Raw genomic sequence first — 15474 nt, forward strand, 5'->3', positions numbered from 1 at the left:
TATCATAATACCAATATTTGGGGAAGGCAGAATGTGTAAATACAACTTAAAACTGTATTCTGATGACATAAGCATACAACTAGAATCCATCCTATTATTTGGCTTCTGTTTATCACAGAAAGCAACAAATATTTTAGACTACCTTACAAAGAAAAATTAAATTAGATGTGACATTCCAATTAAAAACCACTAAGGAACGTGATTTTGGGTGTGAAAAATGGGACAGGTGATGGCAAAAAAGCTGGCTGAGGAACACAAGAAACAACAAACTGTGTGGCGGGCGGCCTTGGTATGGTGAGCAACCACACCCCAGCCACGTCCAGCAGAACACCCTCACGATACGCCCATACCCCTTCTCCACTGCTGGGAGAGGAAGACAAAAAAAATTGCTGCTGGCTTAAACTGGCTGTGAGACTCCTGTCCTCGGTGCACATCTGAACGGGAGCTCTTACTCCCCTCTGCGATCAATCACCTAAATCACGATCTGCCCCAGGATGAACAAGAACATAAAAAGTGGCCATAATGTATTACGTTAAGAGCAGAGAACAGGGAAAAAGAACAATGATTTTTTTTTCTTTGAATCTGAAATAAGAACAGAATAGTTCTTTGATTATTACTAGTGCTAGGATTGCTATTCGAACGATTTCCCTCATCTCTGTTATAGACAAGAGGCATGGGAGAAGAGAGGCAAAAAAGATGATAACAATAATAATAGAAAAATCATCCCAGGCTGATGCAGTCATCTCAAAGCAATAAGTAATCAGATGGCTATCTTCCTGTACAGGTGTGATAAATGAGGAGAAATCAAATGTCTTCATGTTTCTTTTTTCTTTTTTTCTTTTTGATTTGTAGGGGTTTTTCCTTTGTTGTGTATTTTATGAGTTCCTTTTTTCTTTCTTTTTTTTTTTTTTCACTTAAATTGTATACTTATAGTTTTTCCCAATAGCTAAATGGCACAGTCCTAAAAATAAAGTTTGGATACTCAAGGTGATTAATAACACAAGTTTCCACAGGCTCTGCTACAGAACATTTGCATTACAAAGAGCTATTAAAAAAAAAAGATTTATTTTTCCCAGAAGTATTAGAGCATCTTTATACCAAACTTCCAGTAAGCAGTCTTTCTCTAAGATAAACAACACTTTTACCATTTTCTCCCTTTGTTAGTCTCTGAGTTGAATTAGAGGCTGGTAGCTCAGTTAGAGACTTTAGTAGCATTGAAAGAGCACGAAGACCACTGTGACCATCAAGGGGAAGTCTGATGCTGTATTTAAAAAATGAGCTTTCTTCCATTTTAGGTTGCAATAAAAAAAATGGTACAGAATTTATGCTCACAGTTAGAATGGGTAAATTTGAAAACTATAAGCTCACATTCAACCCTGAGCAGAGAAGAGCACAGAGTCTGGGACCCCCGTGAGCCTAGGTTTAAAGGGATGGGTGACATTTGAATTATCTACAAGCAATGAACAGCCCTATGTGAGTTGTATTTTTTTCAATCTTTTATTTTTAAAATTTCCCTTTATTTTCTATCATCATCATCATCCTAGTTCCAGTAACATTCCACTAGTTCCATCCTAGTTCCACTAATTAGGCGATGTGACTGACAGTGGTGCTTGCATTGCCTTTTAATGGAAATAGGCTGGATATGGGGCCATGGTGCCTGGCTGACGCACCTAATGGCTGCAGCCCTTTGTCTCAGCAATAGATTTGTGTTCCTGGCTCCCTGAAGGACAGGATTTAACAAAAGAGGTGGAACCCGGGTAGAGAAATGATGTCTGAGGAGTGACAAATGTCACTATAAAGCTACCCACACGAACGAGGAGGTAAAAAAAACCCCTTCCTCTCCATGGCATCAGCCCTGCTCCCAGGCAGGGCAGGGCATACAGAGACTACACAAGGACTGCAGAAATACCAAGTCCAGCCTTTTGGTTTTTTTTTTTGCTACAAATAGAACACCAAACCACACTTTGATGTTGAGCAAGCTTTCCATTTGTTTAATGATCTGAAAGTTTGTTCAATCTCCCCATTTGCCGCTTGTTAACCAAGAGCAGCACCACTATTTACTTCTACAGCTGCCAATCAAGCTAGCCTTAATAGCAACCTGCTGTTGCACCGTCTCCCTCACATCAGAGGCTGTTCCTTATCAAGTGCACTCTTTCATCAAGTGCATTATTGGCTAAAAATAACAAACATACCTAACAGCCTGTTTACTACAAAACAGACATCATTTTCCAATATATGAACATTTCCATCCAAGTGGCATCTTTTTTCCTTCCAACTACCTTACTTTGTATCCTTCACAAGTTTCCTGCCAGCATTTGGTGGCCAAGGAACACATGTTGCAGCAGTGAATGTGCATGAAGTACATTCCTTGAAAGACATAGTCTGTTCAGAAGTGATCCTGCTGACATGCCCACTTGCCAAATCCAGGCACTCCAGCTGGGTGGTCAGATGGGGACCCACACGCTGACCCCTGACCCACAAACCTTCAGCCATACCATGGATGAAATTTCATTAAATTCCACCAACACAAAATCCAGGGCTAAAGTACATTTTCATCATCTCTTTCCTATACTAGCCAATGTGAGTGTGCTTCAGTGCAAGAACAAACAACAAAGGACCTGGAGTCTGAAAGGTATGAGCCCTGGCTTCCAATGTTATCAACTGCTTTACTGTATCGGGATGATTTAAGGAAACCTAAGGATCAGTGGATGGTCATCTGGAGCCACAAGGTCCCAGCTGTGCTGTCAGGTCAAGCACTCCCCCAAAAACATAGAAGGGTTGCTGGGAGGTTTGCCGTACTCTAATCAAACTGCTTCTTTACTCCTTTAGAAAAAACTCCATCTTCCTTCTAGCCTCAAACTACAATATTGCTGCAGCAGCCTGCAGAGGCTTTTAAAAGGGAGTTGTACCCTTGGTTGGAAAAGGACGAGATAGAGGAGGAAACCTTTTATGGGATATCTTGGATTTATACACTTGTTGCCTGTTTTGGTTAGGCTGGGACATCAGTCTTTTCTTTTATAAAGCAAGGATGAAATGGTCCTTGGTGAATCTTCAGTGAGTGACTTACTCTTACGATTCAGATGGGCTCGGGGCTCAACCAGTCACCAGACCTTTTCTCCTCTAAGAGATCACTATATGAAGTTTGATTACAAGAGGGAAAAATCAAAGGACAGGTGGTTTGTTTTTTCCAAGGCATTTTAAAACACTCTCAGGGAAGTGGGAAACCTGCACGGTGCCTACTGTCTCAACAGCAATATGAACAGCAGCAAAGAGGACAGGCTTCAGAGCATTATTCTCTTCAGCTTCCCTTCACAGGCACTGTACAGTGGCTTCTGGCTGGAAGTGATGCCTCCAAACGACTTGGCTTCACTGAGTTCCTTGGTTTGGTGAACTTAGCTGGAAGGTAAAGGCCTCTCCGACAACCCTTGCACACAATCAGCCTTGCCTCCATCCTGTCCGTTGTTCACTTTTCACTGAAGGAAACTTTCAGTGCTGTGTTGAGCACCCTTGAAACACAAGCTCCAGGATGCTTCTCCAGGCCTGCCAGCAGTATGTACCTCATCTAACCTCTGCATGATTAAACCAGCTCCTCCGAGCTATTGCATGTCATATGGTCACTAATGCCAATAAGTCAACCTTCTTAGGATTTTTGATTCCCAGAGGCAATCTGGAGAGACCTATCTCCCCAAGAAAGTCTTCAGAACATTGTTTGATATCCTGCCACATGATTCAAATGGGCCTTCTGAAAATCCCACACATTACTTCTAACACCTTCTTCAAAGAACCATTCTCCATCTGCTTACAGACGTAAGCCTGCTGCTACATTTTAATAACATATTTGCCTCAACTACCTCTTGAACTCAGAGCTGCAGGAATGGCAGCTATGTGCTTGACTAAAGTAAGATTCCCGCTGAGTGTTTAAGACCAAGTGGGACTGTCACATCGTTCAGTCAGCATCCTATTTATTTTCAGACTATTACACTTATACTCACCCTGTTCTGAGCCCTGTACCTTGTATGTTTCACAAAGGCAACCAAGAGTCAGACATGCAGTCTCCATTACAGATCCAGCATCCACCACATGCTCACTCACTCTCACTAGCCCCAGTCACTCTCACCTGGAAAAAAAAATCTAATTGATTTTTATTGACTTTACCTTCCAGTCATTATTTTTGGTTTGCCCTCCTCTGCAAGACCAAAGTCCACTGAGTTATGTGGTGTTGCTTCTCAATTTTTCTCATGCAGCAATGATTTTTTTCTAATCCTCTGGCACCTTTACATTGCTATAGCTACATCCACATAGGAGACTGTCCTGGAAAGATTGCCAAAGGATAGATCTACCATGCCTCTTCTCTTCTGATCCATGCTAGACCAGAACTGGAAATAAAACCTACAAACAGCTAAAATGTGGACTTCCCTCTGAATCTCACTTGGATTTGTTAAGCTTTCAGAAATTTTGTACTTGTTTTGTCTCAAACAAGGCACAGGGTGCCTTTTCGTCCAGACATGCATTTACTTCACAGATTACTTGAGTTCAAAAGAGATTTAAAATAGCTCTCAGCAGTAAAACTTATATAAAATTCTCACATCCTATACTCAAGTAAGGGAAATACCCTCCTGGAGCAGTTTTACTTTTTTGTTCAAAGGAATCTGAAATACATTTTTCAGCTTTCCAGAAGTATTTTCTGCTGCTGCTGATCCTTTCCAAGATTCAATGCAATTACTTGTTAATAAAAACATGTTTTAATATGCTGGCAGAAAAATTGATACCATTTTCCTTCTCTGCCTTAAAACAAATGAAATGTAGGAAGGAATTGAGCTCTTTCATTTCTGAAATAAGAAGCAGATATTTTTTAAAGTTCAGATCATTACCAAGTGTAATTTTCATATAATAAGTTTGACACCAACCTTGTACTATTACTCCTCTGGTGCTAACTTTGTAGGGGAATGTATTACTTATAAAACCTAAAAAAAAAAATAAAGAAGAAGGAACACAATACCATTTCAAAATCTTCTGAAATCTTCTGGACTTCTCACTGATCAAAGTGAACAATGTCTCTAGGTCGTCATCAGGGAACCAATTAGTGTGAAAACAAGTTGTGTCTACTACAATAAGTCTGCATAATAAGAGACTACGAACCACATGGGGTTACTCCAGTCATTTGTGTTTAACAGCTACGAGCCCTCCTAACAAATGGCTGCATTGTTCTACTGTACAAACATTGAAGCTGTGTTTCTTCCTTGTTCACATGCATTTTTTTTGTACTTCATGGAATCAAGCAGACTGCAAATAAGCAAATTGTCCATTTTCCCCATTGGCTGTTAGAGGAAGCTACTAAATTTCCTACTTAACCTACTAGAGAAGCAACACTGGTCATTCTTCTTTTCCCCTTTTTTTCCCCCAATGCAACAGGCCTAATATAAGTTAAGCAAAAAACAGTCCAGACTGATCTGAAGTTTACAATTTTCAGTTATTCTTGATGACATTAAACCTAGAAAAGGCATCAAATTACTTCGATGCAGCATCTGTCTTCCTTGGACTTGGGAGAGCCAGGTTAAATTCACACCCCTGCCTGAAAGAAGAGGAGAACACATCGACCAGGAAGCCCTCCAGAGACTTCCAGGATCTGTGTCTTCCAGGCAATTCTCCTCATTTATGACAGCACTGACACAGGTAAAGAAAGAGAATGGCTTTCTAGTCTAATGCTTAAGACTCTCAACAGTGTTATGGGATAGCGTTGCTACACTTTTAACATTTAATTTCTGCTAGTGAATGAAAAACAGTATCTACAAGTGATTGAAATATAACTAGGCCGCAGTACCTTTTGACTTGGTCTCTAGTACATGTGAAATAGTTCATACTCACTCATTCAGAGAAGGGAACTGAACTTGGCGCTCCCATTTCTGAAGGCAGTGCCTGAGCAAGAAGTCACCTGGAACAAAATTTCTGGGCCTGATCACCCCATCTAAGGATAAACTTATCAAAACTGCATCAGATATGGGGAAGAGCTCTTAGAATAACGGCTGTGGAGAGGTCAGCTGATCAGAGAGGCACAATTAAAGAGCTCAATTAAGAGATCAATTAAGGCGCATTTAACCTTGCAAAACCAACACTAAACTTGCTGTCAGTAAATTCAACGTAGGGCGTAGGAAAAAAAGGAGGTTAAACGCAAGAAAACAAGAGCTACTTACACTAGAAGGATGGCTATGTTATGTAAATGGAAAAAGATAATATTGACAAGGAATAAATAAGTATGAATGAGTCAAAAATAAATTCAAGCTTGAAACAAGATTTTTTTTAACCACCTCCTCTGAGATGATGGAATAAAGAGGCAATGGTAAAAGCACTTGAAGTAGGAACCTATTTAGTTTTAATAAGAGGCCTGATAAACTTATAGATAGGATTAGAGGGGATTGATGGTAGTAGCAGAAGACTGAACGTGATGGCTGTGAAGATCCCCTGTAGATGCCTGTTTCTGAGTCACAGCAGCACCACCAGAGAGATTTTAGAGGTAAGCTCTGTGATGGGATTCTGCTTGTTTTATTTTCCTTAGAGACAGCCTTTCCTTGGCTGTCCTCAGATATGGGCCAGAATTTAAAGAAAACCTTTAAATTTAGCACCTGCAGTACAACACTTAGGCCTATATTTTCAGAAGGACAGAACTGATTCAAAAATCCGATCCTTTTTCAAAGCCTATAAAGATCTGTCCCATACATATATTTGAGTCCTTAAGTTTGCTTTACTTCAATTTCCTAAAAATATGGAACAGAAATTACTCCTTTGCCTGTCTCCATAGAGTTGTCAGCTCTGTGGTACAGTGACTACTTCCTGCTCACTCTAGCGTCTGCATACAGTGGGACTTTGACATCTGATGGGTCATCTGTTGGCTACCACCACTGTTCTAATATAAAACATATATGTATTTGCATTCTACTATATATACTGATAACCATTTCCCTTTCTTAGATACTCCTGTCATGTGGACAGAGTACTTCCAACACAGTTAAGTAAATTCAAATAAATTTTGTAGGTACTAGAAGAAATTATAAGGTTTTCTTGAGCAGAGAATATGCGGTGGATCAGTTTCTTCACTTCTACCTCTATATGTAAGTATTGCACTTAAGTCAGATATAGCCCTGCATGAATACCAGCTGCTACACTAGCCTCAAGCTTGCCATCTTGCCACATCAGCCTTCATCTGATGTCAGAAAGTAGTTTTATTATGGTCAAGAGGATTCTGGCCACAGCAGTTAAAATATTTTTGTCTCAGTGATATTTTCTTCTCCCAGTGTGCTCTGCCAGGTTTGATCTGTCGTTTGTTTTGCTTTACTTTGTAAGCTTTGAATTATTAATGTGCAGAGCTTAAAACAGGAATCAGAAAAACATAATATTAAGAACATCCAGGAACGAATTTATGAAAACCTGCAATGCTCCACATGGATGGCTCGGAAGAGAAGTAATCAACCAACTCTGTAAATGTCAAGGGGAGGATTAGCTTTACTTCGGATGAATCCAATTCAGAAGCCATGTTAATAGGAGCCTTTGTATGTGGAACTAAAAGGACTGTTTCCTGCTCTGATTTTCCTGTTAGTAGCTGCAAGTCTACCTCAGGCAAAGATCTAAACAACTATCATAAAAACAAAGAAAGAAACAAATAAAATGAACCCAAAATGAAAACCACCTTTTATACCATCTTGGTCTAAAAGCTGAAACACCTCTGAAGGCTATCTACCCTCTTGAGGAAGTACAGTGAAGAGCAAGTTTGGCTGAGTATTTCAGATTAGCAATTTCAAAAAGGGGATTTTTATTTTGATTACTTATTTGGATTACAAGATTAAAACAATGATTTTGATAAGCAACTGAGGAGCCTAGCTCCGAATGTCACTTACCTGTCACTGACAACTTTGGTAAGGATTTGACTGAGGAACTGAGTAAACCAAAGGACTCCCCTGGAGTAGAAGGCATTGAGATACTGTCGTGGTTAAAGAGCACAGTATAGCACATAAATTACCACAGAACATGTAGTCTGCAGGACTGCTCACAGATAACCCACAAGACATTTCTAATAATTTCAATGGCTTTTGGAGCCAGCCGTAAGCCAGGTAGGATTTGCCATACTCCCTAAACATAGCAGCCTGCATGTTTGTCTCTGTGACCACATGAACGTACTTCATAGGCAGTCTGCAGTTGACTATTAGCATGTAGACTATAGAAAAAAAAACTTTCTAGGTTGAAATAATTGATTTACCATTTCTTTTATACATGGATTTGATGCACAGAGCAACGTTTCAAAAGACTGGTAAATTTCTTGAGAAAATATTGGTCTATTTTAGTATAATTACAGAATCTTGCCATGTTTCAGTGGGTTGATCTGCAAAGACGAGCTGGGAGTCACAGGCCATCACCAAGACAGCAGGGCAGTGTCCTCCCAACCTGGTGCAGTCCCATTGTACCCAAGAAAGAAGGGCAGAGTGAGTTGGGTGACGATAAAAAGTGTCAGCCTAAAGTTCCTTGGACGTGAGACAAGTCCACAGTGATGAGGCACGTCCAAACTCACCTGCACCACGCCAGTGCTGATCTTGCACATCGGCAGCCAAAATCCCAGGGAGGCAAAGATGCTGCAGAGATTGGTGGAATACTCAGGGCCTAGACAGTGTCTATTTGCAACGTGACACGAGGACAGTAAAGGCCTTCAGATGCCAGGATGGTGAGTATGTTGGTGCTTTCCATATTTCAACCTTCTGATGGCATCCATAGTATGTACTGCAGCAGAAATGCTTGGCCTTCTGAAAAAAATAAAAAAATAAAATCTGTATGAACTTGTATGAGCAATGTTTTCCTTTCCTTTCTAAACGTCAGTCCTTTCTAAAAACATCACTAAATTAATATTAAAACATCTTCAACATCTTTTTTTTTCAGCCAGGATGACTGGCGTTTACAGGAAGAAGAGACAGAAGAAACACAAGCTCCTGTTTCTTGTTCACATGTAAAACCAAAGGAAGGGAAAGCGTAGGTCAGAGGTTGGACTCGGTGATCTTGGAGGTCTCTTCCAACCTAGGTGATTCTGTGATTCTGTGAAGAGATGTATAAACTACTTAGAGACATTTCCATGGGAAACACTTGAAAACCCAATCTTCTTTTGTAGTGCAGATATTTCAACGCAGCCTAATAATATTAACCTCTTTATTTGCCCTATAAACAATGAGACAGTAATTTCACAGTCTGTCAGATGTAGGAGCAAACAACACCAAATTGCTTGTTGAGCCAAAAGAGGAATGGATTATGAATGTCACCGATTTTTGGCCTCTTCCTTGTGTCCTTGAGCGATCCCAAACTGTTAGACACTAATATAAGATCACTTCTTGCCAAGCTATTGAAGTAAAATGTAGGGAGAGAAATGGAATTAGAGCTATTGTTTGCATATCCATGGGATAGCGGAACTACATGCAAGGCTGTTCTTGTAAAACTAAAACTGCAGTTTATTGAAGTTAATGGGCATTGTTAATTGGACACCACAGAAGCCAACACACTGCACCTATCTCTAACTCCAGAACAGGGAAGCATACATGGGAAATGAGCAAGCAAGTTCATTCAATGTGCATCTCTAGTTGATCCACTGACACCAATCGTTACTTCATTTTAAACAAATTTCTGAGCTGTCCCAGTAAATTTAGTAAATGCCTCTCCCCAGATTTTCTACCACTCTTTACTCTGTGTAGAAGTTTCTTTTTTTAAGGAATTTAAACATAGTGTGGGTTAAGATATCCTCAGGTTTTTAGAGATTGATTATCCTTTCTATTTACAGCCATTAATTTTTTTGAATCATGTGTGAGCCCTAACACCTTTCTCCCAGCACCATGGCTCCCATGAAAAGGTTTGTTCCTTTCCTAGCATCAGTTACCCATTTATTTGCTGACAGAGGCTTAGCAAACAAGGGGCTTAATTTTCCAGAACTACCTTTATTTAAAGCAATTCAGTCAAATGTAGAACTAACCTCTGAGAGAATATGAGTAGAATCACAATGTGAAACTTATATAAAGAAATTTCTCACAAAAGAATCCCTTGAGTCAAGAGAGGTCATCGGCAGAAACCATAACTAGTGTAGCAAAATGGAAGAACGTCATGGAGAGGGAATGGTCCTTGGCAGCTGTTTAATGGTGCTCCTCAGCTGTAGCACTCAAGGCTGACCAGCATTGATTTTGTTCCTGATGTATCACTCCCTTTGGTCTGTCATGACTCAGCCGCTGAGCCCTCGTAGCCTGCGGCAGAGCTAATTGTGATTCGCTCACTGCCTCCCAGAAAACTGACTGGAAAGTTAAATTTTATAAAGTATTCAGCCTTAGCATGGAAGATCCTTTGAGGCAAATTTCCTCCTCTGAGGTAAAGTTCTTCCTTTTCTGCCCCTCTCCTTCCCCCTTTCAAAATGAAAGTCACGGAGCAGCAGAAGGCTCCCTGTACCTCAGGACGTGACCCAGCCCTCAATATGGCTCAGTTAACCCTGGAACACGCCAGGCAGTGACGCACAGCCACAGGCAGCCCAAACAGGGGACTTGCAGCCTGGCATGCAACGCCTCGCCGGTGTCCTCAACACCCTTGGTCCCTGTCCCCAGGGATGGGGCTATGACCATGTGGCTCCTATGTTTGGAAGGGTGTGAAGAAATTACTATTGCCTGGACTCTTCCTGTTAATTTTATGTATTTATAGCTTGTTAATTTTATGTATTTGTATTTATATCCTGTTAATTTTATGTATTTATAGCAGAGGCAGGCCTGGGCAGTGTCTGAGCTCCATCCCCAACTTGCTGTTGGGGTTTCCCCACGTATATCTGGGGCTCAAGTCCACCAATAACCCGTTCAACGCCTTCCTCTTCTCTCTGTATCCCTCACTCTCCCATTTAACCTTCACCAGAAGTTGCTTTGCCAAACTCCATGCAACATGAGAACTTCACCCACCGTATCTAACAAATTTACATCCCACCCTGCGGCAACGTCAGGCCCACTGCAGCAGGAGCCCTGCTCCTGCATGGAGAGGTGGCTCCAGGTGGCACAGTGGGATCGTGAAACGAGGCCAGGGATGGCGAACCTCTGCTCCCTCATGCCCAAAACCCTCAGCTCTGAACTGGCAAGAGGCTCTGAAATGACTCCACACTCTGCTGGGCTCCACGGCAGGGGACTCAGAGCAGACTGTCCCAACCTCCACTGAAAGGAGATGCAGGGAGAGCATGTGGACTTGGGACAGGCAGTAATTCCAGTTTTCAGCAATTGTGGAAAATACAGTGATACAGAGAAAGGAAAAAGTATCAATGGAGAAATGGGAGACACAGCTGCACTAGCACTGCATTTGCTTCCTGGACTGGAAGAAAAGCCTTCAGAGTTATTGAGTAAACTTGTATTAATAAAAACATCATAAGCTTTTCTATTTTTATGTTGCCGGTTATATATTCATCTCATGAGATCAAAGGTTTTTTTTTCAAAGGCAATGAAGACAGTTATTAAAGAAATATTTAAAGACAATGAATTAACAGCAACAGACATTTTCAAAAACTGGCTCTGGGAAGTAGTTAAATTTCAATCTGAGCAGCCTTTCAGTTGGGTTTGGATTACAGCAAGCAATTTCTTATGGCTGCTCTTTATTCAACACATTCAAAGACTGCATGTGAATTGGGATTTCTGCCAGCTCAGACCTGGCCTTTGCTTCACAAAAGAGAGCACACCTTGCCAGCACCACTCTTGCAAGGAGTTTGGCAACCGGCCATATTACATGAATCTGAGAACAAAATCACTGCTTGTGTACTGTTTTTAGCTTTTATCACCACTACAAAAGTTCACAAGTTTAACTACCCTTATCAGCAACAACCAGTCCTTCCCATCAAGAACATGCCTTAATGAACAAACTTTGTCACTTTCATTTGTTGGTACCTTAACACAAAAGTATCCCACTGAATCCCACATTGGACATCTTCCAGGAATTGTTTTACTTAATGCAAGTATCAGAATCTGGTCCTAAAACAAACAACTGCACATCACAACATACAAATTGTAACCATCACTGTTTTATTTTAATGAATTGTGCTTTAAAACCTAGCTACCATGAGTTATTCTCATGTCTTAACTGCTCCACTAAAAATTGAGTTTTCATAATTAAGAGTATTATAGCCATACTAATTTGTTCCAGTCTTAGCCTTATCTATTTGTGCCACGTCAAAATGACCATGTGTGTCAATCTGCTCTGTGGGATGTGTCTTTCCTTGTCATCTTCCATCTAGTCTTTACATTTGTTTGTGAAGCTCAGCATATAGCTCGCTAAACTCAATGGCACCTGATGTCCACTCTGAGCACAGTGAGGTGTTCTGGTGTCACAGTCCGGTAAAGGGGCCTGTAGGAGCTGAATTAAAGACTGCCTGAAGACACAGCACATGCTTTTTGTTGCTAACTGTCCTGGTTCAGATCACACTGGCAATGCTACTCACCATACATCTGTCCTTTCCTTAGGATACTAAACAAGAAGGCAGGCTGAAAACAAACCTGGTGCATGTCTTGACTCAGTTCTGGGAATCCAAGAGCAATAGGGTAGATTTGCTACCTATAAATCTTAGATGTTTTGATACCCAGGAAACTTTCCAGAAAAAGAATGCACGGTAGACTTGTTGACCAAACATGATGCTGCTACAAAAACAGAAAAGGATGTACAGAGGAAGAGATGGGATAGAAAAGAGAGAGGTTATTCCCCTTAACCCACACCAACATGTCGCAGGCCTGAGTGTCTTTTCACTTGTCTGAACAAATGCAAACATCTACTCAGCGAGGACACGAGATGAATTTTAGTTTGCCCATGCACTTAGGCCTGCCTGAAAGGCAGATCAGCTGTAGCCCTAGAGCTGAGCCTGCCCCTCAGGCACACTTTGTTCAGCAAGCACTGGCAGACTGCCTTTGGCTCCTATTTCCCCAAAGGAGCATAAAGTCTTTGTTTCATCTTCAAGGAGGTGAAATTGCAATAAACACAATATGAGGACAGGGGACATGCCAACGGAACCTTTTAGGTTGAAATTGGACACTGAACAACTAAGTGCATTAGCAGTTTATAAAGTAATTTTAATTCAGACAATAGAAAAAAAGGAGGTATATCGTTGTGTCTGTCTTGAAGATCCAGTCATCATCAGTAGTGATTTCTGCACGAGACAGCTATTTACACCATAGCACTAGGAATACCACATGCACTTACATCTGTGTGATAGGATAAAGGTCAGGGCTGTTCTGCTTATGCTGCAAAGCAGTACCTGCAGTCTTTTTATGCAGCTGGATTCATGATGACTTCTCAGGTAAGACAGATTCACAGGAGCTTATAAGATACAAAAATATCAGAGATTTTCTATGTCCAAAAGGTTCTGACAGCATACGGTGGAACACCTTGAAGTGTCTGAATACACTGAAAATCTGCTATAGTCTTCTTACACCATCATGTATTTCTTTCAAAGCTTATGTAGCTTTCTAAGATCTAGCTCACTTAAGAGCAGCGTAGAGTATTTATCAGTTTCTGATTATTTCTTTTTCCTGGGGTACTCTATTACTCATAGCTTCTTTCCCTACTAAGTCTGCAAGTGCTCTTGCTTCTGTTTTACCTCCCCAGCAAGTAATACACTCGCTTTTCAAAAATTCAACCAGTGGCCCAACTGCTAATCAAGCTCTCTGCCTTGGTTATGGATGTATGTTTTTGTTGTATTTTGTTTCCTCCCTGTCACTGCAGCACTTGTCTACTTCATGCTAAGCCTTACTGCTGATCTGGAATATTCCTGGGCTGCCCCTTGTATTTTATTCATGGCTTCTGGAAAAAGCGTGATGCAGAACCCCGGTCAACAGAGTTATTAATATACAAAGGTAGATGGCAAGATTGAAAGCCAGTCTGAATTTATCAAAGCAGAAGGTGAAACAAAAAGATTTCCCAGCAAAATGCCACTGACATTTATATTAAAAGGGGAAATGAAGTCCAGGTCTGACATTTAAAAATAATGCCACCTCTGTAAAACCTAAAGCTCATTTTTTACAGGCACTGGAAGAGCTTCAAGGCAACTTCTCTTTTCCCTTTGCTAATTGTGCTAGTCGGAGGCCATCACCAAGCTAGTGCTGTCATGTGTGCTGCCACCCCTAGCACATAAGGTAACCCAGACCTGGCTAGTGTAAACCGTGGCAGGGCTCTGGTGTTTGTGATAGGCCCAAGCAGCAGCACACATTCCTCTTGAGGGCTCCACAGCTGTACAAAGCCGAGAAGAGCAGCTGTAGAAATAAGTCTTAAAAGCCATTCACTGCGTTCAAATCTCATTTATTTCTCTGCTCACTTCAAACCCAATAGGCTCTAGCCCCCCTTGCTTTATCAGCTTTAGCACCCCCCTCCCCCCCATCAGACAGATATTTGAGCTTTACTTATAACTCCTTCTATTGGCAACAAAGTGGTTGAAAAAAAATAAATCTCCAATATTAGTTTCCTTTTTGCATACTTGTTCTCACTCAAGGGTACTTAGGAAACTATTCTATTTGTCACAGTACAGTAACCCTGCACTTTGGGAATCATAATGTATCCTCTCATAGCTTTGGTGGATAAATAGCTATAATTTTCATTAGTCCTCCTTGAGTAAGCTTTCCTACTGAAACAAGAGACAGGGCAGACTGTGAGGTTCTCTGTCGCTAAAACTATGGCTTTGTATTGCTGACTGGTAAGATACGACAGAATGATAGAAATGATAATAAGCAAATCAATATACTACCCTGAATGTACACATTATACACAGTAGACAACGAGCTTCATTTATAACAGATGCTGACGGTGACCTGGTAGCATATTCTACCAACTGCTCTCTGTGGAGGTCTTAAAAAGATGAGGCCCCACCTCGTTTCTGTGGGGTTAACACTGTGGATTCCTACCTGGAGGGGCAGCCACCCTGTCCTAAGTCTCTTACAAGAGGAGGAGCTGGGCCTTTGCTCCTGGGGATGCCAGAGATGGGCTGTCCATGTGCCAGAGGATGCCATTATACAAGAAATGAAGAATCTGGTTCTCAGATGCAGAAATGAGCAAAATGTGCTGTGAACATGGGTAAATACCCCTCCGTCAAAGGATCAATGCTGTTTAAAACAGTAACAACAGTGGGAAGGTTCAGTATCTGAATGGCAGGAGCAATCTAGAACATCTTCATATGTGCAGTTTTCCATAATTAAAAAGAGCATTGAAGTACACAGAAATTACAAGGAAATTAAGCATTAAGTAAAACTGTGAGGGGCTTGTAAGTCACTTTCTATTATCACAGAATCGTAGGGGCTGGAAGGGACCTCCAGAGATCATTGGGTCCAACCCCCCTGCCAAAGCAGGTTCCCTAGAGCAGGCTGCCCAGGCAGGCGTCCAGACGGGCCTTGAATATCTCCAGAGAAGGAGACTCCACAACCTCCCTGGGCAGCCTGTCCCAGTGCTCCGTCACCCTCACCGTGA

At 41.3% G+C, this 15474-nt stretch overlaps 1 protein-coding gene across 2 annotated transcripts in view; it reads right to left on the minus strand.

Moving 5' to 3' along the window:
- The window catches only part of LOC310904512 (uncharacterized protein), a 411654-nt gene that overhangs the window by 23883 nt on the left and 372297 nt on the right, over positions 1-15474 (minus strand). For both annotated transcript variants that reach the window (XR_014588406.1, XM_083849364.1), the window contains one exon: positions 8558-8786. The gene's annotated coding sequence lies outside the window, so the exon portion shown is untranslated. The remainder of the gene's footprint in view (positions 1-8557; positions 8787-15474) is intronic.

The sequence above is a fragment of the Anser anser genome (genome assembly GCF_964211835.1).
Source record: "Anser anser genome assembly, chromosome: 9".
Classification (NCBI taxonomy): domain Eukaryota; kingdom Metazoa; phylum Chordata; class Aves; order Anseriformes; family Anatidae; genus Anser; species Anser anser.